At 37.2% G+C, this 13,333-nt stretch overlaps 1 protein-coding gene across 2 annotated transcripts in view; it reads right to left on the minus strand.

Annotated features, from left to right (window-relative positions):
* The window catches only part of LOC100745764 (activating transcription factor 3), a 28,931-nt gene extending 16,177 nt beyond the window's left edge, over positions 1–12,754 (minus strand). For both annotated transcript variants that reach the window (XM_012388693.3, XM_003484384.4), the window contains exon 1: positions 12,649–12,754. The gene's annotated coding sequence lies outside the window, so the exon portion shown is untranslated. The remainder of the gene's footprint in view (positions 1–12,648) is intronic.
* Between the last annotated feature and the right edge of the window lie 579 nt (positions 12,755–13,333).

Genomic DNA, 13,333 nt, shown 5'->3' on the forward strand with positions numbered 1-13,333 from the left:
ACTCACAGTTTTATACTTAATCGGCTTAAACGACATATAAATTATTTCATTTGCATTGTTCAGTACCATCTACGTAACTTTAACGTTGTTGTAATGTTGTTGTAACAATAAGGTTGTCCTAATGGATTACCATTTCGTTTCTAACAACATGGGATTCGCGATACAGTATGAAATGCTTCCGTGTACATTGAACAGAACAGCAGGGTTTCGCATAAAGTTTCATTTCTATCGTCAATCCATGCCGGAGATATGCAAATGTTGAAAAGTTAGCGAAGTCTGCACGTTAAGTGTAGCTAAATATGCTAAGTGACCAGGCAATTAAATCTGTCTTAACGTTGTTTTAATTAAGGGGAAGATAAAGAAAGAAATTAGACTCTTTGTTTCTACGAATAGTCGAGGATTCGGAGAAACGTATTCCACTTTCTTTATTTTTATCGATTCGCAGCCTTGTGGTCGAACGTTCAGAGGGCGATTTAATCTTTCGAGCATGGCAGTATAAATCACTTTATCCGTCACGATAGCGTGCTTTCCTTTTCCGTGATAAGAGCGAGAATCGTGTTTCGTATAGAAAACAACCTTGTAAATTAAAACGTTCCTTCTTATTACGATTAATTGCCGGTGAAATCATACGATTCGCGTCCGCCCAGTATTCTATATGATTAAACGAAAAAGAGCAAAACACGAGATACAGAAGACACCTAAGAAGGCAAAAATACGATAACGCATAAAGAAACTTAGGACTCTATTTTATACAAAATATTTTACTGCAGGAGATTACTAAATCGCGCACGACGATTGAGAACCATGTACAAAAGCATACAGCATATTTTACATAATTTACTTATAATTCTCAATGAGAATTGATTGTAAATAGTCTACCAAATAAAAAAAAAAAGAGCATATTTTACATAAATACATTAGGAAATAATACACGCGCAATATTTTCTGTTTTATATTATTTTATTGGATTACGTATGGTCCATTTTGCTCTATTGAAAAATTTTTTATTTTTTTTTTTATTTATTTATTTATTAAAATTACAATCAATTCTCGCGTTGAGAATCTATTGGAAAATAAAACAAAAAATATTGTGCATCTATTATTTCTTCATAAAAGAAAAGAAATTTTTTGGGACAGCCGAATATATACGTTTGTTATATTTCTTCTCGTAATGTCTAGTATCATTAGCTTCGCTTTTCAACTTTACCAACTACGAGTAATAATAATAAATCGCGAATGTCTATGCATGAACGTGTAAATCTTCTATTGAGTTGGCAACTAAGTGATCGCGGATTTTTTCAATACCACCTAATGACAAAATCCGCAATCACTTAGTTGCCAATGAGGTATTTTCACTACACGAAACTTTAATATTCGCAGTAACAACTTGCATTGTATGTCCAACGTTTGGCTGTCAAAAAAATTGCATCGCTTATAGGAAAAGCTACTATTTACCACAGAGGCTTGCAACTTACGAGCCCAATTAAAAACAAAGAACAAAATTTTTTCATATAAGAAATTCGACTGTAAAGAGGTAAAATACGCATAAATTAGAGTACTTCGGCTTGAACGTGATTCAAGCACCTAATCCAACCACCACCGAAGCTCGAATTGAGTTACGAAAGCGATCGTCGAACGTATCTAACCGAACGTTTCAAACGATTCGACGAATCGAACGAGTTGATTGCTGAAAACGCCGAACGGTCCTGGCGTTTCCTACGCACGCTCTTCTCGCACACTATGTTTGGCGTTCGTAACGAAATTTATGCTTCCTGTCCGACCGTAATGCGACCACACGCTCGTTGCCTGGCCATATAATTTACATACGCTGCCGGTTTGCGCGCGCTTTGTCTATGATCGCGTCGCAAGGAGGAAAGAGGAGCCGAAACGAATTTACGTTTCGTGCTTCTGTACTGCGTGCACGCACGTTTGTCACTATTATACCGATTGGTTTATTACTTTGTTCGATAGAGATAAACCAGTTAAATTGAGAAATAACTTCTTCGATATGCTATTCGATAGAAAGTTCGATTTAAGGAAATACAAATAGAATTCGAGGCTCTTAATTATTTCTTATTAAATAATCTTTCACTTTTTTGGGCAATTCTTTTCGAATGGAATTTATTAGACTTCGTTACGAGAGAAATTCGTGACAACTAAATCTGAATTTCTTCGTGACATTTCTAAAAGTTATTTCAAGAGATTCGATTCTGATCTTTTACTTTCGTGGATAATTTTTTCCATAGAATTCCTTGATACTACTTGAAAAATTCTGTGGAGATGAAAAGGAACGAAATGAAGGTAGAAATGATTAGAATGTTTTAGTCTCCACTCGATTGTTTTTGGAAAAATATAGAGAGTTTATGTGATTTATTGTAACTACTGTAAGTTTCGTATTTTTGGCTACTAAGGTAGTTTGATCAAAAAGTTTTTCAAGAATTTGAAATGTTTGCAAACGTTCGAAAAATTCCTTTAGCTCGATGAAAGATAAATATCGTAACAAATTGTCTAAAATACGTTCTATCGTTAAAATACTAAACGTTAAACGCTCGATAAATTCTTTCGCCTGTAATTCAATTCACATAGAAAACTTCCAATTTATAGAAAAATGATGACACAAAGAATGCCGGCTTCAGTGTCGAGAATGTAACCTTGATCGTATTCCCTAGAAAAAGTTGTATCAAGAATTGCAAGACGTTAATGTTACATCATAATTTGCACGGGACAAAGTGCGCACGTAGTGCACCTAAAGCAACAAATAGATGTGTCATTGGTGGATTTTCCTGCTTCGAAAGCAACGGTGGAATTTTCGAAGACCATGATTCCCTTTCTAAACGATCGCCACACGTTGTCCGATCTTTCGAAGAAACAGTTGGGTAAGGAACAATTAATGGAGATTGATGCCTCTCGAACCCGCATGCTGTTCTCCCTTCTCGGAGAATCGTTCTCGACATACGGGCGCAAATTTGTATCTTAAGAACGAGTCGAACCTCCTCACAAAGAACTTCTAAGAAGCTACAAACTCGAAATTGCAAAAATGGTTCTAAATTTGGGAGAGAAACGATTCTTTGAATTCCTCGTAACGACTACGTACGTTCAAACGCGTTAAAGAGACAATTCTTTCGTTTAAATGAAAAAGGCAAAGATTCTTTGTTAACGTTCGTTTGAAAAATTTCAACGTAAATTTCCTCCGCGGAAGAAAATTCTTCTATACGTTCGCGCGAATAACGGAAAATTATCTTTTTAGTTTTCTTTCAGAAATTCGTTGAATTATTCGCAAAAATGTCAACTTTTCAACGATTCTCGTCGATGATTCGTGCACGAATCACAGCAGCATTCCCTTGCAGCGTTTGTTTGACGATTCGTCGCGAGATTTTCCCGTTGTGTCATAACAGTTGAACACATTATTTCGTAATCAGAGATATCGAAAGTGCTCAGGTGTACGAAGCCGCGATGTTTCTGAAAAAATGAAAAACGTCACGCGCAGCCATTTAACCATTTTTAACGAAACAACGAGGAAATTATTGGTAAAATCGTTCTTAGAATAGTATTCGCAAGGGACGCGGGATTCCAGGTCGCGCGGTTTGTCTCTCTGGTCGCAGCGAACGAGTCGGTGATCGACTTTAAGATAAAGCTAATTGCGAGGAAAGTTACCGTCGATGACTACAGTGAATAGATACCGAGCAGTGGTTAAAAGTTCACAGACTAAAGATTAACAAGCCTCTTCTATGCGCGGACATTTAATGGCAGATTGAGAGATATTTGTTGGCATTGAGAGATTCGATGGACACTTCGAATTCCAACGTACAGATGCATTTATAGATCTCTCTTTTGAAAAGAATACCACCCACATAAGTTTAATAATAGACAAAATATCGATTACTATCTTGTTCGATATTTTATTCCAATTTTCTAAGATAAATAAAATGAATTTTATATAAAATATAAGATATTATTTTAATAATATTTTACTTCAACCATTTGCCATTCTTTAACATATACACTTTAAGCTAGTTTTTCTATTCCTCTAACGTTATCTTCCTTTCGATATAACATTCCAGTGAGATAATTCTTCAACGATAATAGTACGCTACACGTTGAATAATAACACTCGCTTTAACACTCCGTTATTCTTCGTTATTTTTTCTCACTCGTTTCTCAACTACCTCTCAACCAAATCTCTTCTACTACAACCAACGGCTAACGTCTTCTCGAACTAAACCAATATTTATCATACTCGTTGAACTTCGCTAACAAATTCCCGATTTACTCGGTTCGGTATCAGGAAACACTTAAAACAAGCTGTACCACAGCCTAGCCCAAAAATAGTTGCCGATGACCTACGAGGATCATCAAACGCGCTTCGATCTTCAATCTCCGCTTTGAAAGCGGACACAACTCGCGGATAGAAGCTGGCCCGACAAGGATGCAACGAACTCGAACGCGATTATTTCTTGGAACGAGTCTCTCGTTTTCACCCAGAAACGATTACCCACTTAAACGAGACGAGGCATCGAAGAAAACAGTTCGTTCGACGCTCGTAAACAGCGAATAGCGCGTTTGCACCGGATTTCAACGGTGTGTAAATTTACGAAGGAAGAGAGTGAGAGAGAGAGAGAGAGAGAGAGAGAGACCCGTATCTCGACGAATGCAGCAACTCCGTTGTATCTTCGTCTTTCATCGAGCAAGCTGGTTCATTTGAAGACCTAAATCCGAGGGAAATTTCGTGGAACTGCGAAATATTCAGGCGACAGAGCCAACTCGAATATTTAGGATCGCTGAGCACGTGCGCGATCCAGCCTTTGAAATCCTAAGGATGTGTTCCCATCCTCCTCTTTCTTTCGGCTTCTCAGCCATCGATGGTTATGTAATGGACGCTGGCAGAGGTCCTACAGACTTCCATACGTCGACGATATTTTATGGCATCGTGGTGAACGACGAAGAAGAACGAAAACGACGGTAACGACGATTATTTACTTCTGTAAAGTCAGGCTTCCATCGAAAACGATTTATCGTCGTGATTTTATCGCGATCCATACTGCTTTTCAAAATGTTCGTGTCTCGACAAATCTTAATATCTGAATTCTTGTCAAACTGGGGATTAACTCGAAAACCGTCGTCCTGACATTTTGTGAAAATAACCAAGTCCATTCACGAGTTATTTCTACGAGTATTCGCGATCTTCTAATTACAAGAAACACGGTCCACCTTGCGAAAATGAAACAACGTAGCAAAACAAGCACGTCTGTCGTATCTACGAACTTCCATTGCTACACCACTTTCTACGTTCATCTGCCGAAACGTAACGTACGATAAAACGCAGCGATGCTCTGCGGTTATTCGAGAAACGTTTAATTGACACGTAACACACTGGCCGTCGTAAACCTGTCCTTTTCAGAGAGGAAAGAACAAAACGAAATTAGTAAATGTCGTGGACGCGGCACTCGATAACACAGAGATAAAGACGTCGAGATTTTAGGTTTATCGTGGTTTCTTTGCTATTATAAATTACTCTCGCTTTCTGTGATACGTGCATTCGTGTGCGAAATGTGGGGCCGGTAATTTTGCTTAGAATCGTTGTCGCGCGTTACACGCAGTTATTTACAACTGTTCCGGGTGCTCGTTCCGACAAAAACGATTTAAGAAGAAGCGGCCGCGTTGTAAGACTTCGACTTCTCGCTTTGATCTCTAAAGTGACACAGATTTGTTGCCGCTCGTTTGCGATGAATTACGAGCAGAATATCGTACATCGTTGCCCTTACCCCGATGAAACGCGATTCCTCGTAGAATTTGTCCCATTAAAAGAGCCGCCGACTCGCGTGATCGTTCATTTTTCCCGCTTCGAACGTATTAGCTTGTTGCACAATATACGAAGCTCTTTCGAGTCAATCTGCCTGACTTTCACTTTTTGCAAATTTCGCAATTTCATTAGCAAAGTATATCGTCGACCATACGGTTATTTATCGAAGTATTCGAACGCTTATAAAGACCGCGAATATATTAATTAATTAGTAAAATTAATCGGTAAATACCGTAACGACTAGAATGATATGCAAATACTCTGTGCAACTATAGAATTTCCTAGCATTATGAAATTCCGATTTCATTGACGAATACGACAAGAGCAAAGTTCTTAAAGAGCGATATTACAATTGTTAATTGGAAGGTAGCTGTTATTAAAACTTTTAGAACCAAAGCTTTCAACACGATTTACTCGATGCGTCATTCCGCCTTACGCGAGCCTGTTTTCCACAAAGTTCCTCGATTTTCCTTTCTATTGTACAACATTACTACCAATAATCTTGGTTGTAATTGAGTTTTATAACATATGGCATCGACGTAACCTAAACGACTGTTTCTTAAAATAGGAACTTGCATCGTAATTAACATGCTATTCTCATGGCCGTCTTTAATAATTCTGCAGTGCAATTAACATAACGATAACTTTAAATTCACATAAATATTCAATTTACTCTACGTTTATATTCCTTTAACTTACGTTTATGTTCGAAATTATTAAGACGCTTTTTACTGTCACGTTTTTACGGCTTTCGGCCCTTTTAGCGTCCTATTAAGAATTTAATCGAGCGCAGTGCTATTTTAATCGCCGTATTTTAATCTTTTCGCCGATTACGATATAACGCGATTATAATGCGCCGAATTTTTGCACGGTGAAACTCCCATTGCCTCTAATTTACCTCGCGCTGTTGATCCAGCTCGGTATTTCGACGCGCAACAACTATACTTTCGATCATGGTGTTAAAAAACCAAATTCGATAAACTGTATAATCTTGAAAAAACGACGAATACAATGGATCCAACGGCAAAGAAACCAAACTGTATATCGTTTGTTCGCGTGGAAACGCTTATGTAATGCATAATACGTATCATAATTACAATACATTGTCGACAATGGATCCCGATAAGATACATTAAACTAATATACTCCCACCTCTTCTCTTTTTGCTTAATCGCTTATCTATCGCATGGTCGATTCATCGGGCTAGACATCGCGCACTCATATGCAAATATTCGTATAAATGGCAAAAATACTTGCAAACGATATCACCTGTAGAATGATAAATAGATAACCGGAATTTTTGCATTTCTACAAGTTCGACCTGTGTGAATTCATTTAAGCGATTTCATTTTTCCACAGCCAGTAACAACAACTTAAAAAATGTCGATAAAAAAATGTTCAAAGAAATCGTAAAAAATGTACATTGGCAAAAAGACAGTTTGAGGATATCGTATAAAGATATAGCGAGTAAAGTAAGCGTTTAAAAAAAAATCGTAAAATCCTGTGCCGGATAAAAGAACGTTTTACAAAATAGCAAAAATATATATCGGAGGAAAAATATAGGGAAAAATCGTATGTAAATATACGTATGTTATTGAAGAAAGCGCGCGATTCGAAGCATGTAGATAATTTTGTACGGTCGACAAGAATGTGTAATCTTTTTATCGCGCGAAATATTGTATCCGCCAGCGATAAGAGTAAAAGGGATCGATAACCAACCCACCCACGAATCGAACAAATCGAACAATGTATTCATTCATCCGAGAAGGAACGCGGAGCGATCTGAAGTGTTACGCGCCTGTTTCTGTGTACGAACGAATATACTCGATTGGTCGACGTTGAAACGGCGGTGCTACAGCTTTTCTTATGTCGAACATTTTAAGGAAAGATCGATATTGGTTTGGTATTGCAATCATTTTCATGGAAATTTCAACAATTTCTGATAATCCTAACAATTTCGTAATTAGACGACGGATGGAGTTTGTTGAATTGTAAAAATTGCAAAGGAGATCTGCGATCTATAAAATTGTAAAAAATTACTAGATCCACGATGGAAATGTATAAACGACAATTCGTTATATACTTGTTTATTCATTAGTCGATTAGTTGATTAATTGACCAGACCATTGATTGACGATTAGTTGATAAATTATTATACAAGACCTTGAATATATGATAATTACTTAACTCTTAAGCATCGACGATTAAGCTAAAGGATTAATCGCGGTAAAGTTGGTCGATCTGGTTTCCCTGCGAGTTTTAATAAAACCGTATTGCGCCAGCTAACCGATCTCTATAGATGGAAAAATAATTCGCCACTCGAACGCTCGCGCGCTATTTTCTTCGCGCGCGAATCCTTCCTCTTGCCATTTCTCTGCGATGCGCGTTAGCATTTTAAATTGAATCGGTACATTGACGCCCTTGAACAATAATGGCCTGCCTCCCCCGCTGGTCCCCTTTTTTCCCTCATCCAACCTCTCTCGTTCTTTCACCGTGACAACTTGCAAATCCAGTTATATCATCTCTCGACTTTGTAATCAGCTGTGTGTAAAAAGGTGACTCGCGGCCTCTAGGCGTGAACGCGCGCGCGCATCCCTCGACGATAAATCAACCGCGCGCGAGAGCTTTTTATTCGAGTACACGTTTTCCCTTGACCGCGGCAAATTCAATTAAGACGCGCTCTATCCTATGTACACGAACTTCCAGAGTGATCTTCGAATAAAGAAAAACTCAGCCTACTTCGTCCGTCTTTTACTTTCAAATTTCACCCCTGAATTTGTAGCTCGAGATTTTTATTTTTATTGGCGAAAGTTTCAAACAATTGATCGAAGATAATAAAACAGAGAAAAGAAATATTTGGATCACTCGAAAGAACAAGGGAATTCAGTCGGATCGTAAACGACCCAGTTGGTCGACAAGATACGAAGAAATATATATTTTTCCACGAAGAGAAAAGATTCGAAACTCGGCGATCGATGTCGTCGAATTTGATTAAATTTTGTTTAGCGATTTCCAAATGGGAACCGATAGTTGGAAATTGTACGATCAAACTGCAAGTGGACGTTCTGTTTACAAAATATGCTTTCAAAACGTCGGAAATATATATATATATACATCTTCTAATTAAAGAGAAAACATTTGGCGATAACGAGATCAACGTCATGAAATTTGAACTTTCTTTCCGCGATTGCTAGATGAGAAGCACAGTTGAGAATTCTAAAGCGAAGCTATAAGTCAGACTAGAGGAATTTCGATGAACAATTTCCACAACGAAAATAATACCAGACGATGATCAAAGATATGAGAAAATCGATGTAAATGGCGAGTGCGCGTGCAAGAGAAATTATATTTAAACTCGACAGGATTAGGGGGAAAAAGAAACGCTCGATGAAAGCGAGATAAACAGACGAACTACAACAGAAGAGCCAAAGGTATTCGTCTAGTTGCAATATTTGACGGCCTTCGGCGTTATGGAAATGCGCACGCTATCTGACACACGTGTAGATCCTGTATGGGTGAGTTTCGATGTCGGCGACGATCTAAGAATTAAATGTCAGTAAGGTCACGGTCGCGAAGAAACGAAGAATCTTTGTCGACCGACCAGAGATAATTACTCAAAAATATCGCGATAATGTACGGCTATATCTCTTGGGAAATTTGTCTTTTTTTAGCTATATGTACTGTAATAATATTACTATAATTTCGTCGTGTTTCATATCTAACTATTAAAACTGCTCGATTTATATTGACTTTAAAATTCCGACGGAAACCAAACGTTTGATAAATGCAACACGTCATCCTTGTAATATGATTTTGTCGTACCAACTGTTTGAAACTAGTCTTTCTATTGGGTTGGCAACTAAGGGTGATTGCGGATTTTGTCGCTAGGTGGTATTAACAAAATCCGTGATCACTTGGTTACCAACCCAATAACACGATCGAAAACCGAAAGTATTTTCCACCGATCCAACATATGTTATAGGTGCGGGTATATTGTAAAAGTATAGCTTCTATGTTTATTTTTTAGCTAATCTAACGAATATTTTTTGTTTATCTTTTGAACGAGCCTACTATCTCGTATTCGGAATTACGAAAACAACGTAGGCGTTCGATTTCGAATGTTGGCCAGAAAACAGGATCTTTTATCTTCTCCTTTAATATTCGATGATTCCTAAAGTCAATGATTCTCAAGATAACGTAGGTGTCTGAATTTTTATTAAAATAGAAAACTTGATTTTTTTCTAAGATCCTAGGATATTGGCGACCGCTAAAACCTTGTTAAAATTTATCGTGGCAGAGACAGCTAACTAGTATTTATCGAATACTTTTATATAATATTTAATTACTGCTTCAAGAAAGGCCAAATTGAAGGGAAGGTTGGTCATTTTCGAAAGTAAAAGAAACATAATATTCGAAAACCGATAAAAAAGATAAAAGATAGCATTTCCGGTTTTCAACGTAGGTCGTAACGCAGAAAAATACAAACTCTCATTACAAGTTGCTAATACGTCGACTCGTGTGAAAATATTTATTAAATATTAGAAGGTAAAAACGAAATAGAAGAAATATATAACAACGTGCAAAAAGTTATGCGACTATTGCGCTGTCCAACCTTGCGGCTAATTATCACACGCCCAGCAGATTGCACCTTGAGAAGATTGGCTCGTTTGCATAGAGAACGCAAAGATAAGATTATTATTGTATAATGATTATCAGCCGCGAAGGAAGTTTACAAACGAAAGTAAACATTTAAGATTCGTGACTTGGCGAACGCGAATCTCTACATTTGATACGATTCGAATCGGTTGTAAATACGATTCAAAATATGTTTTTTCATTCACTATTCCTTTCTGCGCTTTAATCTTTTTCTTTCCTGTGGTTTAGTTAAATTCAAATTTACACAATTGCCATCGTCGACGACATTGTGTTTCAATCAAATATATTTTATAACGATAGATATTTATCCCAACACGTATATACTTTGTTTGCTATTTGAATATTATGTAACAAATTGTTTGTGCAATAGTTTGTGCATATATTAGCTGGGAAATGTGGCTCATGCTTCTTTTTTATGTTTGTTAATATTTTTATAAAATATAATAACGATATGAAATAATTGTTTATAATGAATAATTTTCCTTGGTAATGATAAACTATTTACGTATGAATCGTAAAAAAAGTTTCATAATTATTTTTTAATATACGAATGCAGAAGTAAACAATCAAGGTGGGGAAAAAATGATTGGTATTTACGAAGGCATAAATTCTAGAATCGATAGATCTTCTCGTAAATTCATTTTCAACGTTTAATTTAAAATCCAAAATTAATAGAAACGCGTTGAGAAACAAAATATTTTTTTGTAAAATACTCGTAGAATAAAAGAAGGAAAAAAAAAGAATAGTTCGACTACAGAACTATTAAGGTATTCATGAAGTTTGTTTTTCCACGGAGAAATATGTTCCCTTATGAGCATACATTTCCAGTAAACACTAAGTCGTTCATAATAAACGCACTCCCCATTTAAGCCGTCGTAATATGAGGTTTTATGATTACGGTTATTTGTGATCCTACTTAACTTCACTTTACATGCCAATATAAACATTATACTTTCATTCGCGTACGTGCGAAAGATACTCGAACGATCGCGAAATCTCAAAGATTCTTTCTTACCGACGTTGCACGTTCCATTATAAACGTATTGAAAAGAAGGATAAAAAAGAAATAAAGAGAATAAAAAAACGAAGCGTATATAGTTTGAATGTTTAGTTCGACGCAAGGTATTGTGCAATCAGGAGCATTGGTACCGTGTGAGGATGCTATATAGTCTTTACTAGATTCGTGACAATGTTGCCAATGTTCTGTTTTGCTATATTTAAGATTCCCCACTACACCAGATGTTCTCCGTGACACTAATCATGCATTATTACGAGTGCATCCTCAGGTGTCATGAGCCCATGCCTGTCGAAAAATTCTCGAAACGGATCCATTGTATCGTGACAAATCGTAGAAACGACATACTTTTCGTTTTACTACCACGGCCATACTAAACTTTCGTTGCGAACAATTTTTACTGCACCTCTTTCGATCCGTATCGCGTGGACGCTATAAACGATAATCGACTTCACAGCTAACTTCATATTCGTGGAAACACGATGCACGAACGTTACCGCGATATTTCAATCGTTCGAATTGAATTCGAAAAAGAAAGAAAAATAAGGAAGTTACTACAACGACCTTTCTCACGATTTTATGTGTTCTTTATGATACGTATCTATGTGAAAAAAACGTACAAGAGTTGAGAGAAATATTCTTACAGAACGTAAATGCAGTTTCACCGCGTTTAACATATTCTTCTCTCGACTCTTGTCGTAATAATGCAACATGTTCGTAATAAAGCTCCACTTGGTAGTCGCACGACCTTGGCTACTCGCGAACTCGATTTTCGTTGTATTTCTCGAAAGATATTACTGGAATATTACTGATAATTTTGACATCTGTTTCATGGCAACATTCCTTCCGAATTCCGATGATAAAGAAATCAACCGATGATCTTTTAAATATGTTTGGCTTTTCGCAAACACCCGGCCTATCAGAAAAGATATCTTTAAAATACGCATTAGTACGGATAAATCGACAAATAAATGTCACTAACGTTGTAACGTAAACTGTATCTCCGGTTCGAACATACTTGACAATTTAAAAGAGGTCTAATGAAATTACTACCGCAGCCTCGATACACCTTATTGCAGCCCTCAAATTATATTACAAGAATAGCCGACTCGACCTACAAAGAGCTTTATCACGTGCAGAGAAGACGGTTTGTTTTAGGTGCGTGTACGGGTCCTACCTTTACAGTTGCGAACGACTATGCAGCGTCCCGATACGCCCCACACCGTCCTTCTCCGTCGGCTGCCGACGCACGACTATGGATAATTCGCGGTTGCGACCGGCCTAGATATATACGAGCTATATTTAGCGACTGTCGTCATGAGGAGCGTTCGCGATTGGTCGTTGGTGACGTGACAGACGTGCGTGATTGGCTGATCTCGCGAATACGCCGCGATTGCTTGGTGCAGACCTGGCTTACGGCTGGGCGCGACTCGCGGGCACGACATTTGTTGACATGAAACTGTCAGAGAATACGCGCGCCCTTAATGCACCGGTATATTCGTATTCGCGTGTTACCGCTCTACCTATGTCGATTCTTCCCGTTCATTTTCATTTATACCTTCAACATTGTTCATCTATTACTATGATACAAATCTTTTGTAGATGCTCTCTTACAATTTCTGAATCTAACTATAATTGACAATATTATAAATAAAATAATTATAGTGTGATAATAATTGATAACGCGTTGACTGCCGGGTGAATTTTTATAATATACGTGTTCGTAAAAGAATAATATTGTTTAAGCGCTTTATGCTGTATTTATGTATAACAATCTATATTGTTACCATAATAATAAAAAGTGATGAATTTTTCGAATGTAATACTTTCTTTAATTTATATACTTTAATATTAGAACCATC

This window comes from Bombus impatiens, unplaced genomic scaffold (assembly GCF_000188095.3).
Source record: "Bombus impatiens unplaced genomic scaffold, BIMP_2.2 scf_0010, whole genome shotgun sequence".
Lineage (NCBI taxonomy): Eukaryota > Metazoa > Arthropoda > Insecta > Hymenoptera > Apidae > Bombus > Bombus impatiens.